The sequence below is a fragment of the Eumetopias jubatus genome, unplaced genomic scaffold (assembly GCF_037043125.1).
Source record: "Eumetopias jubatus isolate StellerSeaLion01/CBP00866 unplaced genomic scaffold, mEumJub1_p1.0 scaffold_2, whole genome shotgun sequence".
NCBI classification, from domain to species: domain Eukaryota; kingdom Metazoa; phylum Chordata; class Mammalia; order Carnivora; family Otariidae; genus Eumetopias; species Eumetopias jubatus.
In genome coordinates, this window is record NW_028274808.1 from 48,745,771 (window position 1) to 48,769,484 (window position 23,714).

The following is a 23,714-nucleotide window of genomic DNA, read 5'->3' on the forward strand; positions in this document are numbered from 1 at the left end:
CAGGGAGCCCGACCCGGAGCTCTATCCCAGGACCCTGGGATCATGACCTGAGCTGAAGGCAGACGCTTAACCGAATGAGCCACCTAGGTGCCCCCAAGACATTTTTTTCAACCAAAGAAAAAGCTCAATAAAAGAAAAAAACATGAAATCAGAACAAAAGAAAAAGGAAATGGCAGGCACACTGGGGTAAGGTGAGAATAGTTGCTATGTTTGAGAAATAAGCAGAGCCCTGACTAAAAAATCATGAAATCTTTTTTATTTTTGGCTCTCTCTCTCCCCCAGCCATCCAAGATGCTGAAAGGAAAGAAGTCAAAGGGGAAGAAGGTGGGCCCGGCCCCCCGCTGTCGTGAAAAAGCAGACCAAGAAGGTGATCAGTCCTTTGAGAAAAAGCCCAAGAAATTTGGCATCGAGCAGGACATCCAGCTCTTTGTCAAATGGTCCAGCTACATCCGGCTGCAGCAGCAAAGGGCTATTTTCCATAAACATCTGAAAGTGTCTCCTGCGATGAACCAGTTCATTCAGCTACTCAACTGCTTAAGCCAGCCCACAAATACAGACCAGAGAAAAAGCAAGAGAAGAAGCAGAGACTGTTGGCCTAGGATGAAAAGAAAGCTGTGGGCAAAGGGGGCTGTCCCCGCTAAGAAGCTGCCTGTCCTTTGGGGGGGGGCGGTAATACTGCTACCACCTTAGTGGAAAACAGGAAGGCACAGCTGGGAACGACTGCACATAATACAGGTCCCACTGAGTGGGTTGTCCTCCTGCCTGCCCTGGGTCACAAGATGGGGGTTCCCTACTGCATTATCAAGGGGAAGGCCATGCTGGGGCATCTGGTCCCCAGGAAGACCTGCACCACTGTTGTCTTCACACAGGTTAACTCAGAAGACAGTGGAGCTCAGCATAGCTGGTGGAAGCTGTCAGGACCAATGACAATGACAGATAAGATGAGACCCTGGTGAGGCATCACTGGGGAGGCAGCGTCCTGGGGCCAAAGTCGGGGGCCGCATTACCAAGCTGGAAAAGGCAAAGGCTAAACAACTGGCCACCAAACTGGGCTATGTGTACGCTGTTGAGTTTTCTGTATGGGAAAGTAATAAAAAGTTCTCTTTCCAAAACAATCTTTTTATTTTTGCAAAAAGACGAGAGTGTTTGAGGGAATCACATTTTCATTCACAGAAGGTCATTTCGCATGTTATCTACTTAAAGGCAAAGTAAATCAGTTGAACTTCCATTGATTTTAGTAGCCATAAGGGATACCCAAGCTGTGTGGCCCAGAGCCTTTTAAGGCTTGAAATAGGAGCCAAAAGCAAAACAAAACAGAAAATATCCAGAAGCTGATCTAATGTGCTTTGTTTTGAGAATTAGCTTAAGGCCCCCTGTGCCTTTATAGTAATATATTTACAGAATAACTTGGTTGTCCACACACCATGAAATGACTTTAAAATTTGTAGCCATGATTTTAAGTAGGAAGAGGAATTACTTTCTTGTTTATTGGGCAAAGCAACTGGCATCAAGGCTGACTAGAATGTTTAAGTGACTAATGGAACAATTGCTAATATTTCAGGTTTCCATTGGATGCTTGCATCTGTTCCTATTGGCTCTCAAGAAGGAAAATGTCTGGTGTGGAACATGGCATAAATAATACTGTCCTACAAGGAAACGCTGCTTTCTAAATCTATAACTAGGTTTTTTAAAAAATCACTTAGAGAATTGTTTCTATTGTGGGAGAGATACTTTTTCAAGGCGCTTTATTTTGCTATATAGCAAAACGAACTCAAAGAAAACTCAACTTCAGAGACAGTTAAGGCCATTTTATTTTTTTATCTTTTATTGTTATGTTAATCACCATACATTACATCATTAGTTTTTGATGTAGTGTTACATGATTCATTGTTTGCGTATAACACCCAGTGCTCCATGCAGAATATGCCCTCTTTAATACCCATCACCGGGGTAACCCATCCCCCCACCCCCCTCCCCTCTAGAACCCTCAGTTTGTTTTTCAGAGTCCATTATCTCTCATGGTTCGTCTCCCCCTCCGACTTACTCCCCTTCATTCTTCCCCTCCTGCCATCTTCTTCTTCTTTTTTTTCTTAACATATATTGCATTATTTGTTTCAGAAGTACAGATCTGTGATTCAACAGTCTTGCACAATTCACAGTGCTCACCATAGCACATACCCTCCCCAATGTCTATCACCCAGCCACCCCATCCCTCCCACCCCCCACCACTCCAGCAACCCTCAGTTTGTTTCCTGAGATTAAGAATTCCTCATATCGGCTTAGAAGAACTCAGCAGGAGATCAAAGAAGAGAGTAGCAACAACTCTCTGAACAGAAAAGCAACCACTTACTGGAAGGTAGGATGTGCAGAGAAGTGAATCCGAGGCGATATTCGGGAGGATAGACGGCGGGGAAGGGAGCCTCCGTCGGCCGCTTTTGGCAAGTGATAGAGCCGCAGAGCACAAAATCAGAACTTTTAGAAGCCGGCTCCTCTGAGGGACGTCGCTCCAGTGACTAAGCTGGGGGTGCAACCCTTGCGGGACGGTGTGACTCAGGACCCTCGGGGTCACAGAAAGACTGGGGGTGCCTGAGTGCGGCAGAGCTCCCAGGTATCGGAGTGGAGAAGCTGGGTGCAGAGACAGAGCCGAGGCGCAGGCTCTCAGCTCGGGGTTGCCATAAACTGTGATCCGCAGCCCAGTCGGGCCACTGCTCCTGCAGCAGGGACCCAACAAGCAGCAGAGCCCGGGAGATTCCCCTTCTTCCCCCGGGAGGAGCGGTGCGGGAGTGCACTGCAGGGATCTGCTGGAGACTCCACACAGGTCGGGTGCCAGAGATAGAAAACTCGGTCACAGGCCAGGTGAGCACGGAGTGCAGCCAGAGACCGGGGACACGGGTGTGACTGCTGCTTTTCTCTGGGGGCGCACTGAGGAACAGGGCCCTGAGTTCTCAGCTCCTCCGGGCGGAGATTGGGAGGCCACCATTTTCACTCTGGTCCTCCAAAGCTGTACTGAGAGCTTGCAGGGAACAAAAGCTCCTGAGAGCAAACCCGAGCAGATTGCTTAGCTGGGACGACAAGGGCGGGGCAATTCTGCCTCCTGGCAAAGACATTTGGAACCACGGCAACAGGCCCCTCCCCCAGAAGATCAGAACGAACAGCCAGCTAGACAAGACCAAGTTTACCAATCAAGGAGAACAGAACTCCAGCGCTAGGGGAATACTGCACATAGAATTCATGGCTTTTTTTACCATGATTCATTAGTTTTTCAAAGTTAATTTTTTTAACTGGCTTTTTTTGAATTTTTCTTTTTCCCTTTTTCAACCATCTTATCAATCCCTTTTTAAAAAAAACTTTATTTTTCATTTTTAGAATCATATTTTATCCCTTCATAGTAGTTACCCTTATTTTTGGCATATATATGTATATATATATACATACATATATATGTTGTTCTCTTTTTTAAAATTTTGAGATACAGTTTCTTCTAACAGATCAAAATATACCCTAAATCACTAGTGTATGGCTTTGTTCTAGTCTCCTGCCTGATCACATTCTCTCCCTTTTTTTTTAATCTTCTTTCTTTTTTCAAACAACTTCTTATCTTATCAATTCGTTTTATAAAATCTTGTATAATTTTCATCTTTACAGTCATCTTCCATCCCTTCATCATATCAACCCTTATTTTGTACATATATGTCTTTCATCCTTTAAAATTTTAGGAGACACATTCTTCTAACACACCAAAATACACCCAAAATCTAGTGTGTGGCACTGATCTATGCACTAGCCTGATATTTGATCACATTCTGCTTTTTTTTGTTTTGTTCAGTTTTTGTTTGTTTTTATCTTTTTCTTTTTCTTTTTCTTCTCTTTCTTTTTTCTTTTTTTCCCTTTCTTTTCCCCTGGTTTCAGGTCTTTTCTGATTTGTATAGAGTATATTTGCTGGGGACGTTGTTAACCTGTTAGCATTTTGTTCTCTCATTCATCTATTCTCCTCTGGACAAAATGACAAGATGAAAAAAATCACCTCAGCAAAAAGAACAAGAGGTAGTACCATCAGCCAGGGACCTACTCAATACGGTCATTAGTACGATGTCGGACCTAGAGTTCAGAATCATGACTTTAAAGATACTAGCTGGGCTTGAAAAAAGCGTGGAAGTTATTAGACAAACCCTTTATGGAGAAATAAAAGAACTAAAATCTAACCAGGTCAAAATCAAAAAGGCTATTAATGAGGTGCAATCAAAAATGGGGGCACTAACTGCTAGGATAAATGAGGCAGAAGAGAGAATCAGCGAAATAGAAGACCAAATGATGGAAAATAAAGAGGCTGAGAAAAAGAGAGAGAAACAACTACTGGATCACGAGGGCAGAATTCGAGAGATAAGCAATACGATAGGACGAAACAACATTAGAATAATTGGGATCCCAGAAGAAGAAGAAAGAGAGAGAGGGGCAGAAGGTATATTGGAGCAAATTATATCAGAGAACTTACCTAATGAGGGGAAGGAAACAAGCATCAAAATCCAGGAGGCACAGAGGACCCCTCTCAAAATCAATAAAAATAGTTCAACATCCCGACATCTAATAGTAAAACTTAAGAGTCTCAGAGACAAAGAGAAAATCCTGAAAGCAGCTCGAGAGAAGAGATGTAACCTACAATAGTAGAAACATTAGATTGGCAACAGACCTATCCACAGAGACCTGGCAGGCCAGAAAGGACTGGAATGATATCTTCAGAGCACTAAAGGAGAAAAATATGCAGCCAAGAATACTATATCCAGCTAGGCTGTCATTGAAAATAGAAGGAGAGATCAAAAGCTTCCAGGACAAACAAAAACTAAAGGAATTTGCAAACACGAAACCAGCCCTCCAAGAAATATTGAAAGGGGTCCTCTAAGCAAAGAGAGAGCCTAAAAGCAGCATAGATCAGAAAGGAACAGAGACAATATACAGTAACAGGAACCTTACAGGCAACACAATGGCACTAAATTCATATCTTTCAATAGTCACCCTGAATGTAAATGGGCTAAATGCCCCAATCGAAAGACACAGGCTGTCAGATTGGATTAAAAAACAAGACCCATCAATATGCTGTCTGCAAGAGACTCATTTTAGACCCAAAGACACCGCCCGTTTGAAAATAAGGGGGTGGAAAACCATTTACCATGCTAATGGACACCAAAAGAAAGCTGGGGTGGCAATCCTTCTATCAGACAAATTAGATTTTAAAACAAAGACTGTAATAAGAGAAGAAGAAGGACACTATATCCTACTTAAAGGGTCCATCCAACAAGAAGATCTAACAATTGTAAATGTCTATGCCCCTAACATGGGAGCAGCCAATTATATAAGGCAATTAATAAAAAAAGCAAGGAAACACATTGACAACAATAGAGTAATAGTGGGGCAGTTTAACACCCCCCTGACTGAAATGGACAGATCATCTAAGCAAAAAATCAACAAGGAAATAAAGACTTTAATGAAACACTGGACCAAATGGACTTCACAGACATATTCAGAACATTCCATCCCAAAGCAACGGAATACACATTCTTCTCTAGTGCCCATGGAACATTCTCCAGATTAGATCACATCCTAGGTCACAAATCAGGTCTCAACCGGTACCAAAAGATTGGGATTATTCCCTGCATATTTTCAGACCACAATGCTTTGAAACTAGAACTCAATCACAAGAGGAAAGTCGGAAAGAACTCAAAGACATGGAGGCTAAAGAGCATCCTACTAAAGAATGAATGGGTCAACCAGGAAATTAAAGAAGAATTAAAAAAATTCATGGCAACCAATGAAAATGAAAACACAACTGTTCAAAATCTTTGGGATACAGCAAAGGCAGTCCTGAGAGGAAAGTATATAGCAATACAAGCCTTTCTCAAGAAACAAGAATGGTCTCAAATACACAGCCTAACCCTACACCTAAAAGAGCTAGAGAAAAAACAGCAAATAAAGCCTAAATCTGGCAGGAGAAGAGAAATAATAAAGATCAGAGCAGAAATCAATGAACTAGAAACCAAAAGAACAGTAGAACAGATCAACGAAACTAGGAGATGGTTCTCTGAAAGAATTAACAAGATTGATAAACCCCTGGCCCGACTTATCAAAAAGAAAAGAGAAATGACCCAAATCAATAAAATCATGAATGAAAGAGGAGAGATCACAACCAACACCAAAGAAATACAAACAATTATAAGAACATATTATGAGCAACACTATGCCAGCAAATTGGATAACCTGGAAGAAATGGGTGCATTCCTAGAGATGTATCAACTACCAAAATTGAACCAGGAAGAATAGAAAACCTTAACAGACCTATAGCCACTAAGGAAATTGAAGCAGTCATCAAAAATCTCCCAGCAAACAAAAGCCCAGGGCCAGATGGCTTCCCAGGGGAATTCTACCAGACATTTAAAGAATTAATTCCTATTGTCCTGAAACTGTTCCAAAAACTAGAAATGGAAGGAAAACTTCCAAATTCATTTTTATGAGGCCGCCATTACCTTGATCCCCAAACCAGACAAAGACCCCATCCAAAAGGAGAATTACAGACCAATATCCTTGATGAACATGGATGCAAAAATTCTCACCAAAATACTAGCCAATAGGATCCAATAGTACATTAAAAGGATTATTCACCACGACCAAGTGGGATTTATTCCTGGGCTGCAAGGTTGGTTCAACATCTGCAAATCAATCAACGTGATACCATACATTAACAAAAGAAAGAACAAGAATCATATGATCCTCTCAATAGATGCAGAAAAAGCATTTGACAAAGTACAGCATCCTTTCTTGATCAAAACTCTTCAGAGTATAGGAACAGAGGGTACATACCTCAATATCATAAAAGCCATCTATGAAAAACCTACAGCGAATATCATTCTCAATGGGGAAAAGCTGAGAGCTTTTCCCCTAAGGTCAGGAATGCGGCAGGGATGTCCACTATCACCACTGCTATTCAACATAGTATTAGAAGTCCTAACCACAGCAATCAGACAACAAAAAGAAATCAAAGGCATCCAAATCGGCAAAGAGGAAGTGAAACTCTCACTCTTTGCAGATGATATGATACTGTATGTGGAAAACCCAAAAGACTCCACCCCAAAACTGCTAGAACTCATACAGGAATTCAGTAAAGTAGCAGGCTATAAAATCTATGCACAGAAATCAGTGGCATTCCTATACACCAACAACAAGACAGAAGAGAGAAAAATCAAGGAGTCGATCCCATTTACAATTGCACCCAAAACCATGAGATACCTAGGAATAAATTTAACAAAAGAGGCAAAGGATCTGTACTCAGAAAACTATAAAATACTCATGAAAGAAATTGAAGAAGACACAAAGAAATGGAAAAACGTTCCATGCTCATGGATTGGGAGAACCAACATTGTGAAGATGTCAATGCTACCTAGAGCAATCTACACATTCAATGCAATCCCCATCAAAATACCATCCACTTTTTTCAAAGAAATGGAACAAATAATCCTAAAATTTGTATGGAACCAGAAGAGACCCCGAATAGCCAGAGGAATCTTGAAAAAGAAAAGCAAAGCTGGCGGTATCACAATTCCGGACCTCCAGCTCTATTACAAAGCTGTCATCATCAAGACAGTATGGTACTGGCACAAAAACAGACACATAGATCAATGGAACAGAATCAAGAGCCCAGAAATGGACCCTCAACTCCATGGTCAACTAATCTTTGACAAAGCAGGAAAGAATGTCCAATGGCAAAAAGGCAGTCTCTTCAAAAAATGGTGTTGGGAAAATTGGACAGCCACATGCAGAAGAATGAAACTGGACCATTTCCTTACACCACACACAAAAATATACTCCAGATGGTTGAAAGACCTAAATGTGAGACAGGAGTCCATCAAAATCCTAAAGGAGAACACAGGCAGCAACCTCTTCGACCTAAGCCGCAGCAACTTCTTCCTAGAAACATCGCCAAAGGCAAGGGAAGCCAGGGCAAAAATGAACTATTGGGATTTCATCAAGATCAAAAGCTTTTGCACAGGAAAAGAAACAGTCCACAAAACCAAAAGACAACCGACAGAATGGGAGAAAATATTTGCAAATGACATATCAGATAAAGGGCTAGTATCCAAAATCTATAAAGAATTTATCAAACTCAACACCCAGAGAACAAATAATCCAATCCAGAAATGGGCAGAAGACATGAACAGACATTTTTCCAAAGAAGACATCCAAATGGCCAACAGGCACATGAAAAAGTGCTCAACATCGCTCGGCATCAGGGAAATCAAATCCAAACCTCAATGAGATACCACCTCACACCAGTCAGAATGGCTAAAATTAACAAGTCAGGAAACGACAGATGTTGGCGGGGATGCGGAGAAAGGGGAACCCTCCTACACTGTTGGTGGGAATGCAAGCTGGTGCAGCCATTCTGGAAAACAGTATGGAGGTTCCTCAAACAGTTGAAAATAGAGCTACCATTCGATCCAACAATTGCACTACTGGGTATTTACCCCAAAGATACAAATGTAGGGATTCGAATGGGTACGTGCACTCCAATGTTTATAGCAGCAATGTCCACAATAGCCAAACTGTGGAAAGAGCCAAGATGTCCATCGACAGATGAATGGATAAAGAAGAAGTGGTATATATATACAATGGAATATTATGCAGCCCTCAAAAGGAATGAGATCTTGCCATTTGCAACGACGTGGATGGAACTGGATGTTATGCTGAGTGAAATAAGTCAATCAGAGAAAGACATGTATCATATGACCTCACTGATATGAGGAATTCTTAATCTCAGAAAACAAACTGAGTGTTGCTGGAGTGGTGGGGGGTGGGAGGGATGGGGTGGCTGGTTGATAGACATTGGGGAGGGTATGTGCTATGGTGAGCGCTGTGAATCGTGCAAGACTGTTGAATCACAGATCTGTACTTCTGAAACAAATAATGCAATATATGTTAAGAAAAAAAAGAGAAGAAGATAGCAGGAGGGGAAGAATGAAGGCGAGTAAGTCGGAAGGGGATACGAACCATGAGCGACGATGGACTCTGAAAAACAAACTGAGGGTTCTAGAGGGGAGGGGGTGGGCGGATGGGGAAAAAAAAAGAATTCCAATTTAAGGCCAATTTAAATTATTAAATTCATTTTTCAGTTTTTGAGAAGAGCTTGACTGTAAGCTTATTTTAGGGGTAAAATTAGAGTGGGCAGCTTTGTTTCTGAATCACACTCTCCTACACCAACAGATTCTAAGCCACTTAATTCACTTTACATATATGTACTGACCACCTACTACTATGTGCTAGGCATTGTGCTAGGTGTGACCGTGTTCCAAACCTAGTCAAGCCTGCTAAGTCCTCAAGGCCCCGACCCTGGACTCTGTTGGGCAGGTAAGAATCCTAGTGGGTCAGTGTAAAACTCTGACCAAATTCTTCATCTCCATGCTCTTGATCCTTTACTGCCCTGGCCTGCCTTCAGCAAGAACCTTGTTGAGCTGGTCCAGCAATAATCCCTCAGCTCTGATGTTTCCGCTTAACTGATACTCCAACCACTGCCCCCCTCCCTGCTGCTTGGCTGTAAATCCCCACCTGCATTCATGTTCAGAGTTGAGCCTGACGCTACTACAAAACTTCACTGTACTAGTCCCCCTGAAAAAGGTCTCCCTTACCATCTTTAACAAGTGTTATGAATACAACTTTTTAAAATTTTTTATTTTATTTTTTTAAGATTTTATTTATTTATTTGAGAAAGAGAGCATGCAGAGATAGTGAGAGAGAGAGCACAAACAGGGGGAGCAGCAGGCAGAGGGAGAAGGAGAAGCACGCTCCCCACTGAGCAAGAAGCCCGATGTGGTACTCGAACCCAGGACCCTGGGATCATGACCTGAGCCGAAGGCAGACACTTAACCTACTGAACCGCCCAGGAGCCTCTACAGTTTGTTTTTTTGTTTTGTTTTGTTTTTTGTTTTTTTTAAACAGGAGCTGAGAACACATGGTAAAAGGAAAGAGTGAATCTTTGCACTTGGGGGGTTTATGGTCTAAACAATAAACAGTCACATAATGAATCAATGACCATTTGGCTAAGTGCCATAAAATAAAAGTTCTGGGTGCAAAAACACCATAGAGGAGAGGCATCTAACTTAGTTGAGTGTTAGGAAGGGTGTTCCTGAGGAAAAGCCACACTTGCTAAGACACACGGGTGTGTAGGAGTTACTGAGGAGAGAAGGACACACCCAGGAAAGCATGTTTCAGGTAGAGGATACAGCAAATGCAGTCTCAGGTGGGAAGTAACGTGGTATATTTTAAGAGATAAAAAAGGCAGAACTGCTGAAGCTTAGGAAACAGGGGGGAGACAAGTGAACCATGTTAAGCTCTAGAAGCAAGTGAGGGAAAAAAATCACACAGGCCCTTGCTGGCCATAGGAAGAATTTTGGATTTTATCCTAAGTTACCCAGAAGAGTGATGGGATCAGATTTGCCCTGAAAAATGCTCATCTCACTACTCTGCAGAGAATGGAACAGGCAGGACAGCTGGAGGCCACATGAGTCACTTGGCTAGAAAGGCAATTACCGAAGGGCCAAGGTGCACAGCAGGGGACGGTGAGATGAGCAGGTAGACTCAAATTTTAATTAGGGTACGGGTCTTTCACCTCTTTGGTTGGGCTTATTCCTAGGTATCTTACGGTTTTTGGTGCAATTGTAAATGGGGTCGATTCCTTCATTTTTCTTTCTGGTGCTTCATTATTGCTGTATCGAAATGCCATGGATTCCTGTATATTGATTTTGTATCCTGGGACTTTGCTGAATTTGTGTATCAGTTCTAGCAGTGTTTTGGAGGAGTCTTTAGGGTTTTCTATATAGAGTATCATGTCATCTGCAAATAGTGAAAGGTTTACTTCTTCCTTGCCAATTTGGATGCTTTTTATTTCTTTTTGTTGTCTGATTGCGGTGGCTAGGATATCCAGTACTATGTTGAATGAAAGTGGTGAGAGTGGGCATCCCTGTCTTGCTCCTGCCCATAGAGGAAAAGCTCTCAGTTTTTCCCCATTGAAGATGATATTAGCTGTGGGTTTTTCATACATGACATTTATTATATTGAGATATGTTCCCTCTAAACCTACTTTGTTGAGGGCTTTTATCATGAATGGATGTTGTACTTTGTCAAATGATTTTTCTGCATCTACTGAGAGGATCATATGGCTCTTATCCTTTCTTTTATTAATGTGGTGTATCACACTGATTTGCTAATATTGAATCACCTTTGCAACCCAGGAATAAATCCCACCTGACCCTGATGAATGATTGTTTTAATGTATTGTTGGATTTGGTTTGCTAGTATTTTATTGAGAATTTTTGCATTCATGTTTGTCAGGGATATTGGCCTATATAGTTCTCTTTTTTATTGGAGTCTTTATCTGGTTTGGTATCAGGGTAATGCCGGCCTCACAGAATGACTCTGGAAGTTTTCCTTCCTTTGCTATTTTTTGGAATAGCTTGAGACCATAAAAAATTCTAGGGGAGAACGTAGGCAGTAACCTCTTTGACATCAGCCGTAGCAACTTCTTTCTAGATTTGTCTCCTGAGGCAAGGGAAACAAAAGCAAAAATAAACTATTGGGACTTCGTCAAAATAAAAAGCTTCTGCACAGTGAAGGAAACAATCAACAAAACTAAAAGGCAACTTATGGAATGAGAGAAAATATCTGCAAATGACATATCTGATAGGGTTAGTATCCAAAATATACAAGGAATTTATAAAACTCAACACCCAAAAAATGAATAATCCAATTAAAAAATGGGCAGAAGACATGAATAGACATTTTTCCAAAGAGACATACAGATGGCCAAGAGACACATGAAAAGATGCTCAACATAACTGCTCATCAGGGAAATACAAATCAAAACTAAAATGAGATACAACCTCACACCTGTCAGAATGGCTCACATCAACAATCCAGGAAACAACAAGTGTTGGCAAGGATGTGGAGAAAGGGGAACCCTCTTACACTGTTGGTGGGAATGCAAACTGGTGCAGCCACTCTGGAGAACAGGATGGATGTTCCTCAAAAGTTAAAAATAGAATTACCATACAACCCAGTAATTGCACTACTGGGTATTTACCCAAAGAAAATAAAAATACTACTTCAAAGGGATACAAGCACCCTGATGTTTATAGCAGCATTATCTACAATAGCTAAATTATGGAAAGAGCTCAGGTGTCCATCACATGAATGGATAAAGAAGATGTGATACACACACACACACACACACACACACACACACACACACACAATGGAGTATTACTCAGCCATAAAAAAGAATGAAATCTTGCCATTTGCAACATAGATGGAGCTAGAGAAGATTATGCTAAAAATAATTCAGAAAGACAAATACCATATGATTTCAGTCATATGTGGAATTTAAGGTACAAAAAAAGCAAAGGGGAAAAAAGAGAGAGGTAGGCAAATCCAGAAACAGACTCTTAACTATAGGGAACAAATTGATGGTTATCACAGGGGAGGTGTGTCGGGGGATAGGTGAAACAGGTAATGGGATTAAGGAGCACACTTGTTGTGATGAGCACCAGGTGATGCATGGAAGTGTTGTATCGCTCTATTGTACACCTGAAATCAATATTACACTGTTAACTAACTGGAATGTAAATAAAAACTAAAAAAAATTGTAATTAGGGGGAAAAGCAACATAGTCATGCCCACCCAGGGTCTAGATCAGGTAACTGTCACAGGGGATGATGGCATTCAACCAGTGACCAAGGCATACAAGGACATGAGGGGGACAAGCAGATTTGGAGGAAGGTGGGCAGTGAACCTATTGGAATTCAACCAAGGCTAGAAAAGAAACCCAGAAGTTGTGGCAGGGCCGATATCCTATCCTATTTGCTTGTGGCTGCAGGATATGGGCAGCGGCAGCAGGGAGTGAACACAAGCCAACAGGTCCTTCTTGGGATGCCAGACATGGGATCCTGGGCTGTTCTGTGCCTGGAACCGTGACTACCTCAGTCCCCGGGCTTTCCTCCAGGGATCTGGCAATGGGTCAACGACTGGTACTTTTCTCTCGAAGCATGTATTTCGTGATCCTGGTTTGGTGACATACAGGTGCCGCTGGCTCTCACCTGCTTTCGAGTTTGAAGGTGAAAACTTAAGCCGTGCAACAAAAGTAGGGGCAGCTAGAGAGCTAAAGAAGGTCTGAGGGACACAAGAATTGGAAGAAACAGAGAGAGATTATGAAGGGACCACTATAGAACCTCTTTTCCAGAAACTACCTTTTTCAAGTTTAAATTCTTTGGGGAAAAAAAATGCAGTTATTTGTTCAGCAGCTCAGGGGGAAAAAAAACCTAATCAAATCAAACATCAGAGTCAGATTCCACTCCTCGGTGCCAGATCATGGCCCACTGTCACTTCTTCAACCTTCCAGTCACTGTGCCTCAGCCACACTGGTCTCCCGGCACGTTCCTGCCTCAGGACCTTGGCATTTACCATCCCTTCTGCCTAGAGCTCTTTCCCCCTACACAGCCACATGGCACACTCTCACCTCCCGTAGGTCTTTGCTCAAATGTCTCCTATTCAGTGAGGCCTTCTTGCTCTTCAATGACATGCACACACCCTCCCTGCCCCACTTCTGCAGCCCCATCCCTCTTTCCTGATTTTTCTCCAATAGCATTATCATCATCTCACATGATTGCTTTATTTGGTTGCTTGTCTCCTTCCACCAAGATGCAATCTCTGAAAAAGGCAGTGGTTTTAGTTTTCTGTGTCTCCAGCTCTTAGAACAGGGATTCTCACAGAGTGAACCCTTAATAAATACTTATAGAATAAATGAACATTTTAAGGCACAGGACACTGATGCAGCAGCTTTCAAACCGAAGCTGGCTGGAGCTATGCTGTGCCTGTGACCCCTGAGACTTAGTCTAGGCTTAGCAGTAGACACTATTTGCTGGTTGCTGGAGGGAGGTACCATGATTTTCTCAGCCATGTGGGCCATTTGAACCTTAAGCCACACATGATGAAAGAGGAGAGTATAAGGATCATCTCTATCTCTTCAGTATGTGCATTATTAAGAACACCAGTGGTGTGGATCATCTAAAGAAGTGGTTGTTGAAAGTCATTTCTGTTTACCACAGGCAAGTGTTTGACACTACACATGCAAATGTGTGCCTGTGTACATATGCATATTCATGTATGTATATAAAAGTATGCTGAGCAATGTATGTCAGACTTACTTTGTAAATCTAGTTTCCAAGACATTGCTCTAAAAGTGAGTTTGCTCTTCCCCTACACAATCCGCTGATGATGTCTGTTGGAAGCCTGAATGCAGTTAGATGCCGTGGATAATTCATAGTAAATTACATTAGTCGTGTCAGAAGTGGCCAGTCTCTAGTTCTGTATCTCCATGGAGCCACTTATTCCTGAGCTGGACCTCTACGAGCTGCACAGAGTGGCCCCTCCAGGTAAACGTCTTATTACTTATTAGGCTTATTAGTCATTACATGCCTTATTACTAATTAGGCTCCTATGTGACCCTCAGGTCTGATCTCTTGCTCTGGTGAATTGAGCTGAACAGCAGGAAAGTCTCAGCTTCTGCTACTCTTTTGGGTCAAGGAAGGTCTGGACAAATGTCCAATCAGCTCTACCTTCTGTTCTTTGGTCCCCTCTGATCTAGCTGGTCCTCTGGCTCCTCCTCACCAAAGACAATGACAGTTGAGAAGTGCTGGAGAAGCCTTGGATGGAGCCTGTGGAGTTCATTTCTCCAGGCTTCTGTCCACTGAGCCCGACCGTAGGGTCCCTCAGCCATCAAAAATGAAGAAAGGTCCCAAACAGAGAACACTCAGAGCTCCATGTGATCACATCTGCCTCATGAAAAACAAACAAAACAAAACAGAGCACATAGAGAATAAACCCAAAAGTTGAAAGAGAATCACAATCTTGGCTTCTCCACCCAAAGTACTGTGCCTTCTGCTGCCTGGGTCATGTTATCTATCTTCAAGATTTCTAACTTGGTCTGGTCCTTCTGAGAGTCCCTCCTAGCAGCTGGAATGAGGACTTCCCTGGAATAGTGACTCTTAACTCATTTTTGACCCGAGACCCATTTGAGAATCTGATAAAAACCATGGACTCCTTCCCACAAAAACAAAAGGAGACACAAAATTTTCACACAATTTTAGAGGTTTCACAGGTTCCCTGAAAATCATTCACGAGCATTCTAATACTCATGTTATAGTCAGGATACACGTGTTAGGGTCCTGATCCTGACATTGGCTAATTGTAATTGGAAGGCATTTAATCTTTCTTGATTTGACCTGGGGACCTGTCAAATGTACAGGGATGGTCTTTTCTTCTTTAATGTCTGTGGTTATGTAATTATTTTGGTATCCAAGAGACTATTGCTTTAAAAGGGAAGCAGCAATATTATCATTTTGGAGCAAATGGGTTAGAATCAGCCGGAATAACCCATGCTCTCAGCTAACACTGGACGAGGATGCCATGGCCAGATGGATATTTTTGGGTGGCATCTAGGAGCAGAGAAGTCCTACTGGGCATCTTGCAACTCAGATGATGTTAGTCATAAAAACAAGACTGAGTTCTGTCAATTTTTTTATTGTAGCGTATAGAAGATCGAGCAATCCACATCATTTTAATTATTAACGGGCTCCGGGGGAAAGGGTTGGTCTCAGTGACTGCTCAGCCTGCTGGCATAATGACCAACACCACCTCAGCAGTTGGCCGTGTTCCATATTGACTAGGTAATAATCTGCCACATGCAGCTGGCTGGGATAGATTAGAATGGTGAGCACAGACACTGAGTAATCAACGGGAGAGATACATGCCACCCTATCAGAGTATCCTTCAAGACTGCCCAGAGTCACATCTGTCATTCTGAAATCCTGTTATGCTCAGAGAAATGCTTTATTTGCAGGCTAGTTCATGTCTGCAGAGGTGGTGTTAGAGAGACCTTATCCCACAACTACAGACCTGTGTTTTTTGATAAGATACTTCACTCATTTAGGTGTTTTAGGAATTAGGGATTTTGTGTAGTGTTCACCCATTTTTCCCCGGAGGAGGGATGTGAGTGAATTTCCTGATTCCTCCTGCTTGGACTTTATCTAGCTTGGGAAAGGCATACTAACTCTCTTGAGGGAGAGACTTGTACAGAGGAATCAGTTCATGTCTTAAAATGTGAATTCTAACAGTATTTAGGGACGCTGTGTCAATGGAGGCCAGGGAGAATCTAAATTGACCCAGTCAGCTAGCCCTCTATCAAAAAAGGTGATGAAGGCACAAGAATTTGGAAAGCAGGATATAAGTAATAACTCTTGAAGTACAGATCCAACCACTCCTCACTAGTGGTCAGAGAAATGCAAATTAAAATAATAATAAGATATCATTTTATAGCCATCAGGCTGGCAACAATAATGTCAAAAAGAGCTATGACATTTATCATGGTGGAGATCTCTACCACAGAGTGTTCTTTTCCAGTGCCGTTGGAAATGTAGTGTTACAGCCTTTTGGAAAAGCAATCTGGCCACTTCCTATTACAATAATAATTACACATACCCTTGGACCCAGAAACACTGTTTTTAGGGTATGCTCTGTTTATTATCTTGTAGTGATAAGAAACTAGAAACAAAGTAATCTATCAGTAAGAAAATGACTAAACATATATTACACAGAAACAACAAGATATGCAGTTTTGAAAGGAATGACTTAGCCTTATACCAATTAATTTGAAGATATTTCCAGTTACTGCTAAGAAAGGAATGCACCTTCAATAAAGCATGTGTGATATGCTTCTATTTTTTTGTAAAGCTAAAGATGACAAAGATCCCACACACAGGTTTAGGTGTGGCATGACACTATATGTTTATGTATGCATGAAAAAAAACCTCTGGAACGAATCAAATCAAATTTGTTATAAAAATGCACTAGAAAGCTTATTTGATATAATCATGTTAATGAATTGATGCAAAAGTATATGTGTAAATATAAGTGATATAAACGTTTCTAAGAGGGCTAGGGAAGTGATGAACATTCCAATTGCTAGTGAAAAGAAACATATTTAAATAACAAAGTGTGTCTGAGTCCATTGAGACTGTTATGATAAATTACCATAGACTGGGGAACTTATAAACAACAGAAATTTATTTCTCACTGTTCTGGAGGCCAGGAAGTCTGAGGTCTAGTGATGTGCTGCTTCTTGGGTCACAACTTCTCATGGTGTACTCACCTGGCAGAAGGGGCAAAGTTGCTCTTTGGGGTCGCTTTTATAATGGCGATAATTCCATTCATGAGGGCTTCACCCTCCTAAGCTAATCACCTCCCAAAGGCCCCACCTCCTAATATCACATCATGGGTTAGGCTTCTACATATGAATTTGGGGGGAACACAATGTACAGTAACCGATTTAAGAGTGAGACTTTCCTGAAAACAGAGGGAAGCTGAAAACTCCAGGGTGCTCCTGGCCATCTGTAGGGAAGTGAGAGGCACAGCTGGGGAGGTGAGGGACAGGAAGAATATACCTTGCCCATTTCAGTAGTCAAATCTAATCACACTACCCCCTCCAAGTGACACTTCATTGGCTCTTTATTATCCAAAAGAAAGAGTTCAAGCTTCCTAATATTGCTTTGAAATCAGACTCCAGGCTGACTCTCCAGCCTCATCTTTCCAAGACACTCAAATTCTCACTCTTCCCTGAACAAACTTTACTCTTCCCTTCCTGCAAACATAAAATTCCACATGGCCCTCAAGAGCCATCAGGAGCCATGTCAAGTGCCATCGCCTCCCAGAAGTCACTCATGAGTGCTCATTTAAATGCCAGTCTTTTTATATTTCATTTATTTCTCTTTTTATCTCATCAATTTATCTTTCTTTTTTTTTTCCTTTTGGCTTCAGTTTATTCTTTCCTTGTGAATTTTTGCTTCTCGGGTCATTGGTAGCTGTATTTTTCTTTGAGTCTTCTTGATGCTATCCTCTTTTCTTTTTTATAAAAAAATATTCATATACTTCATTTTGGTCTTATTATCTTTACCCATACTCCTAAGAAATCTGCACACACTGTATGCTTACCAATAAGTAAAATATATAAACTATAAATGGGTCCACCCCATTGTTTCATGGTTTCATCTGCTTTTCAGGTATCTATGCGAAGAGTGAACGGACGGGTTCTTAACTGAAGTCTTCAGGCCACAGGCGTCTTCTGCCTTTCACTGTCTGGACCTCTGTTATTCTGATCCAATGAAGAGAGCACTGGCGAAGATGTTCTGCTTGCCCCTCCCCACTACATACACAAGAACACAAACTACACTGATTTCACTGCTGGGAATTGTGCTTATATGAACAGAATGCACTACTGCAAGCCCCCACTCCTATGAGGAGCTCATACTTTTCTTTCATTTCCTGCAGGGTTGTTTTTTGTGGGACTCTTTTTGATAGATGTTAGAGCAGAGGAGGATGGGAGAATTCCTCTTATTATCTGAAGTCCGTGCCCGAAGTGTTGAAGATTAATTAGCATATTATTATTACTGGTACAATCCCTGTGTCTCTTCAGTATGGGAATAAAGATGGTGGATTTCCAGACAGGCATGCTATGTCCTTCAGCTTTTTATTTCCAGAAATCTTGTGTGACTCAAGACAAAATCTAGTAATGTGAGCCTTAGATGTGCTTAATTTTTAGTCCAGTTATATCTATTTTATTGCTGGTAGAGAGTACCATCACATTCTGTCATTAGCTTGTCTGTTAGTCTTAGCTTTTAGAGACACAGGTTTTAGTTTCCATTTTTCTCCAGCTTCACTGTTACTTTTTTGAAGATTTTATTCACTTATTTGAGAGAGAGAAAGCATGTGTGAGAGAGAGCACGAGCAACGGGGAGGGGCAGAGGGAGAGGGAGAAGCAGGCTCCCCACGGAGCAGAGAGCCCAAAGCAGGGCTCAGTCCCAGGACCCCGGGATCATGACCTGAGCTGAGGGAAGACACTTAACCAATTGAGCCACCCAGGTGCCCCACTTCACTTATTTTAACAGGAGTTAAGAAAAAGCCGAAATGGGGATGCTACCCAGATTTCATATTGAATGGCATTCCTGATTTTATTTTTTAAAATGTACAACCCCCCAACCTGATTAGGAAATTGTGTCACTCCATTTAGTCATTTGATCAATTTTTTGAACACCTTCTTTGTTCTAGGCACAGTAATTGAGTGTTTTGAGATAAGGAACTGTCTAGGATACTGGCAGTATTCCCAAATAACTTAATAGTGTACTCAGTGGCCAAACAGTAACTTAACAAATAACAATATGGTGTGATGTGACACAATTTTCTGTGTAGATCATTCAATGGAATGAGGAGGAGGAAGAAACCATCTGTGTAGAAGGAATTGAGGGTGAAGGAGGAAACTGTTATGGAAGTGGTGCAGTTTCTGTATTCTTGAAGGATGAGCAGGAGCAAATTGGGTGGACAAAACAAGAGAACTGAAACTCTGGGTGGAGAGAACACTGCAGGCAAAGGAGCAGACAGTGGAAGGCCTTATCGTGCTAAGAAATTTGTAAACAATGGAAAGCCTTTGATATTGATGTATGTTTAGCAAAGGATGACAGAACCATATGTATATTTTTAAATTTCCATTAAAAAAGTTTCTTGGGGTGCCTGGCTGGTTTAATCAATTAAGTGCTGACTCTTGATTTTGGCTCAGGTCATGATTTCAGGGTCGTGGGATTGATCCCCAAATTAGGTCCACGTTCATCGAAGAAGAGTCTGCTTGAGATTCTCTCCCTCTCCCTCTGCTCCTCCCCCTGCTCACATACTCATGCACAGGCTCTCTCTCTTTCTCTCAAATAAATTAATAAATCTTAAAAAAAAAAGTTTCTTAGGGCACCTGGTTGGCTAAGTCAGTAGAGCATGAGACCCTTGATCTCAGGGTCAAGTTTGAGCCCCACATTGGGCATAGAGCTTACTTTAAAAAAATTAAAAAAAACTAAAAAAATGATAATGATTAAATTGAAATTTTAAAAAGGTAATTTTTTGTTTGTTTGTTTACTTGTCAGGAATTGTGCTATAATTTAAATAACACTGGTGATCCTCTGGCTGATAAATTATTTTAAAGGAACTTTAGTCAGATTTGGGGAGAGTAAAGAGCTTCCCACTTATTCAGAGAGAAACTGGAGTAAAATCTGCCTTGGCTCTTGTTTCCCTTTTGTGCTCAAGAACTGGGCTCTATTCTTCACTGCTATACCTTATATTCCCTTATCAATTAAACCCATTCACCCAATGATAAGTGGGTTCTTTTTTTCTTGTCTGAAAATGTATTGTTTGGACTTCAGTTCATGGCCAGTAAGTCATACAAAATACCCTGGAAAATCCTCCCACTGGAAAACAATCTTAAAGTCTAGATAAACCATTAAAAACTCTGTTGAATACATGCCAGAGATGGTAAGAAATCAAGGAAAATCCTCAGAGTGGAAAACAAAGCTAAAGTACAATCCAGCAAGTTAGCTCGGCTGAAGCCCAAGGCTGCTAAAAGTGACTTCCAAGCCTTATATACTGAGAAGTTCAGTTCAAATGGAAGCACATTAGTAGAACTATAAATGCAAGAGTTCATACAAGGTAGAGGACACCTTTTCATGGAGGTATAAAACCCCTGAAGGACCTTAGAATCAGTGAGAAAATAAATGATGGGGAAGGGGGGACTGCTGAATGCACCTTGCAAAGAAAGACAGGGGTCAACTTGCTTTTCTCAGCCTTTGTTATGGTGGGGAGTGTCCACCTGAAGATTTAGATCCATCAGTCAGGTTTCTTGTGGTTTGAGGCTCAAGTTACCACTGACCTTGATGGGAAGAAAAATTTCTTCAATAAGACACACAATGCAAACACACTAAAATTTAAAGCTCCTCTTTACGGAAAGCCCGCGTTTAGAGACTAAAAGGACAAGCTATGATGCGGGAGAAGACGTAGCAACAGGACAAAGCATCAGTTTGGCAATAATAATAATAAAATGTGACAAGACCAAGTGTTGGCAGGAATGGAAAGCAAAAGAAATTCTTCTTACACTGTTGTGTGTCTGGGAATTAGTATATTATTGTGGCAAACAATTTAATTTTATTAAATAAATGTGAACATGCATATATTTTATGACCCAGCAACTATTGTATTCACAAGATAGAATATGATTTAACAGCAAAAAATGAAATTGACACCTCATGCATCCATGCTCATGAATTTCACAAATATAATATTGGGTAAAACAATCAATCATAGACCATATATGTATTAGATTAGTCAGGGTTCTCCAGAGAAACAGAACCAATATATATACTGGTTTACTGTAGAGAATTGGCTCACATGATTGTGGAGGCTGGGAAGTCCCATAATCTGCCGTCTGCAAGCTGAAGACCCAGGAGAGCCCGTGACGTCTTTCCACTCCGACTCCAAAAGGCCTCTGAACCAGCGAGCTGATGATACAAATCCCAGTCCTAGGGCGGGAGAAGACTAACATCCCCACTCACACTTGTAGGTTAGAAGGGAAAAGGGGCAAATTCTTCCTTCCTCAACTTTGTTGTTCAATTCAGGCCCCCAGAGGACTGGATGATGCCCATAGGCATCCTTTACGGATTCAGATGCTAATCTCACCTGGAAACACCCTCAGACACACCCAGAAACAATGCTTTATCTGGCACCCTGCGGTTAACACAAAATTAACCATCACAATGTACAAAATGATTCTTAAGTAAAACTATATATCACTTATTTAAAAATTTTAAAGAAAATATTAGGCATGAATAATATGTTTATTGCTACATATATATGTCTGTGAAACTATGAAGAAAAGCAAGTGAATGCTTAGTCAGGACAGGGGCTGCCTCTCAGGGTGTGGAAGGGACGTCATCGGGAAGGGGACATTACCATGATTTGCTTTATTCTTCATCTCAACATGGATTTTATCATCAGCAATGATCTCCATAATAAAACAATGAAAATAAGTAGTTAGTTTATTGGTTTTCCCTTCTCTCCTGCCTTTCTCAGGATGCACTATTCCCCTCTGCTCCAGCCCCCAATTACTTTGTGGTTTGGGGATATTGCAGCTGCAGGTCCTTACTCTGCAGAACGGCTGGTGCTTGGATTCTGCACTGGCTGGATTAGGCAAGCTGGAAGCCACCACCAGACCCTGGCGTGTCGGGGAGTTTGACACAACCGCAGCTTATTACCTCCTCACAGTTGTTCAGGTCTGTGGGTCGTCTCTACTGACAGCCATTCAGGCACTCGGGCTGATGGAGACTCTTCCATCCTGACACTCAATCGCTCTGGACGATGGTGTTCATCACTGTTCAGTCCAAAGGCAGAAGTGGAGGAGTGTGTGCAAGAGATTTTACGGGCCAGATCTGCTGTGCCTTGCAGAGCCATGTTACTTTTACTCACACTCCATTGGAGAGAACTTTGTCACGTGACCACACAGGGAGCTTAAGAAGTGCCAAAAAAGAAAAAGACTAGATTTTGCTTCCAAAATACCTCAACCTGAACCTGAAAGCAACAAAGGCTGGTATGTTGACTTGTGTCACTTTTAATCTCCTTTGAATACCCTCTCTTTTTCTCTGTCAGAACAGATACTTCATCTGCTCAGAAATCAATTGCTGACGAACAGAAGAAATGATGTGGAATTTCTATTACTGTTAATCCTGGTCATTGTGACTCTGAGTGAATAATTGTTACCCATGTGTCCACATCGATGTGTTTGTTTCGGTTTCACCTTCCCATCAAGGACATGGCTACCGGGATCCCAGCTTTATGGGTGAGGGATTTCTATTAGACCCATCACCGTAGGTGGGCCCTGAGCATTGCTCTAGTCCCCCGTACCTGTGTGTTCATGAAAACCAAATCTCAGTGTGATCTTGGTGAGCAAATTTGGAGCTACAGTGTGCTTCTCTAGGTAGCCACCTTCACTTAACTTTTGGCCGGAAGCTCCTGTCCTGCTGGGGTATCGAGGCTATGAGATTTTGCCTCCCATTCCAACCAGGATTTTTCCTCGTTTTCAGCAAGAGAGTCAGCCTGGATAACTTGCCCACCATCTCACTGGCAAGGAGAGTCTTCAGTTTCTATTTTGAATGGCCTGTGCCTAGCTGTGGGTTTGCCAAGAAAAAATGGCATAGCACCTCATTGTTCTTCAACGAGATGCACTTCGGCAGCTGTTGTTCTGCGGACAAGAACCACGTTCTGAGCACTGAGTGCCTCTCAGAGAGTGCTGGGCACATGGTAGAGCTCATGAAAGGTTTTTTGAATAAATGTCTACACAGCAGAGCATGTTATGCTTGAGATAGTCATGCTATTTTCCCTTAATATTTGGGTTTACAAACTATAAAAGGGCAATCTAAGAAATATACAGAAATACTATTCTTCAACCTTACATGAGACGGCTTCCTTTTCCTCCCATAATGCTCAGTGCTTCTATTTTTCTTTCACCAGATGCAAACTCAAATAACTGATTAAGAGAAACAAATGAACACACTATTACCACTTTGTGTGATTGTGTGTCCTATCTAAATCAGTGGAAGGCAATGAAAACACACATATGGTGACTAACATAACATAATAAAAAAATTATAATAAAAAAAAGAAAAGCACATAAATTTTTTCTCAACTTCTTTCCTTCTTCGGATCATTTTCTAATCCAATCATTTTCAGTCAATCATTCTTGTATTTATTTTTCCCTTTCCAAAGAA

The 23,714-nt window shown here is 41.5% G+C and overlaps 1 pseudogene; it reads left to right on the forward strand.

Moving 5' to 3' along the window:
* Positions 1-291: 291 nt before the first annotated feature.
* On the forward strand, positions 292-22,289 carry LOC114217441 (large ribosomal subunit protein eL8-like; annotated as a pseudogene).
* The last annotated feature ends 1,425 nt before the right edge of the window (positions 22,290-23,714 follow it).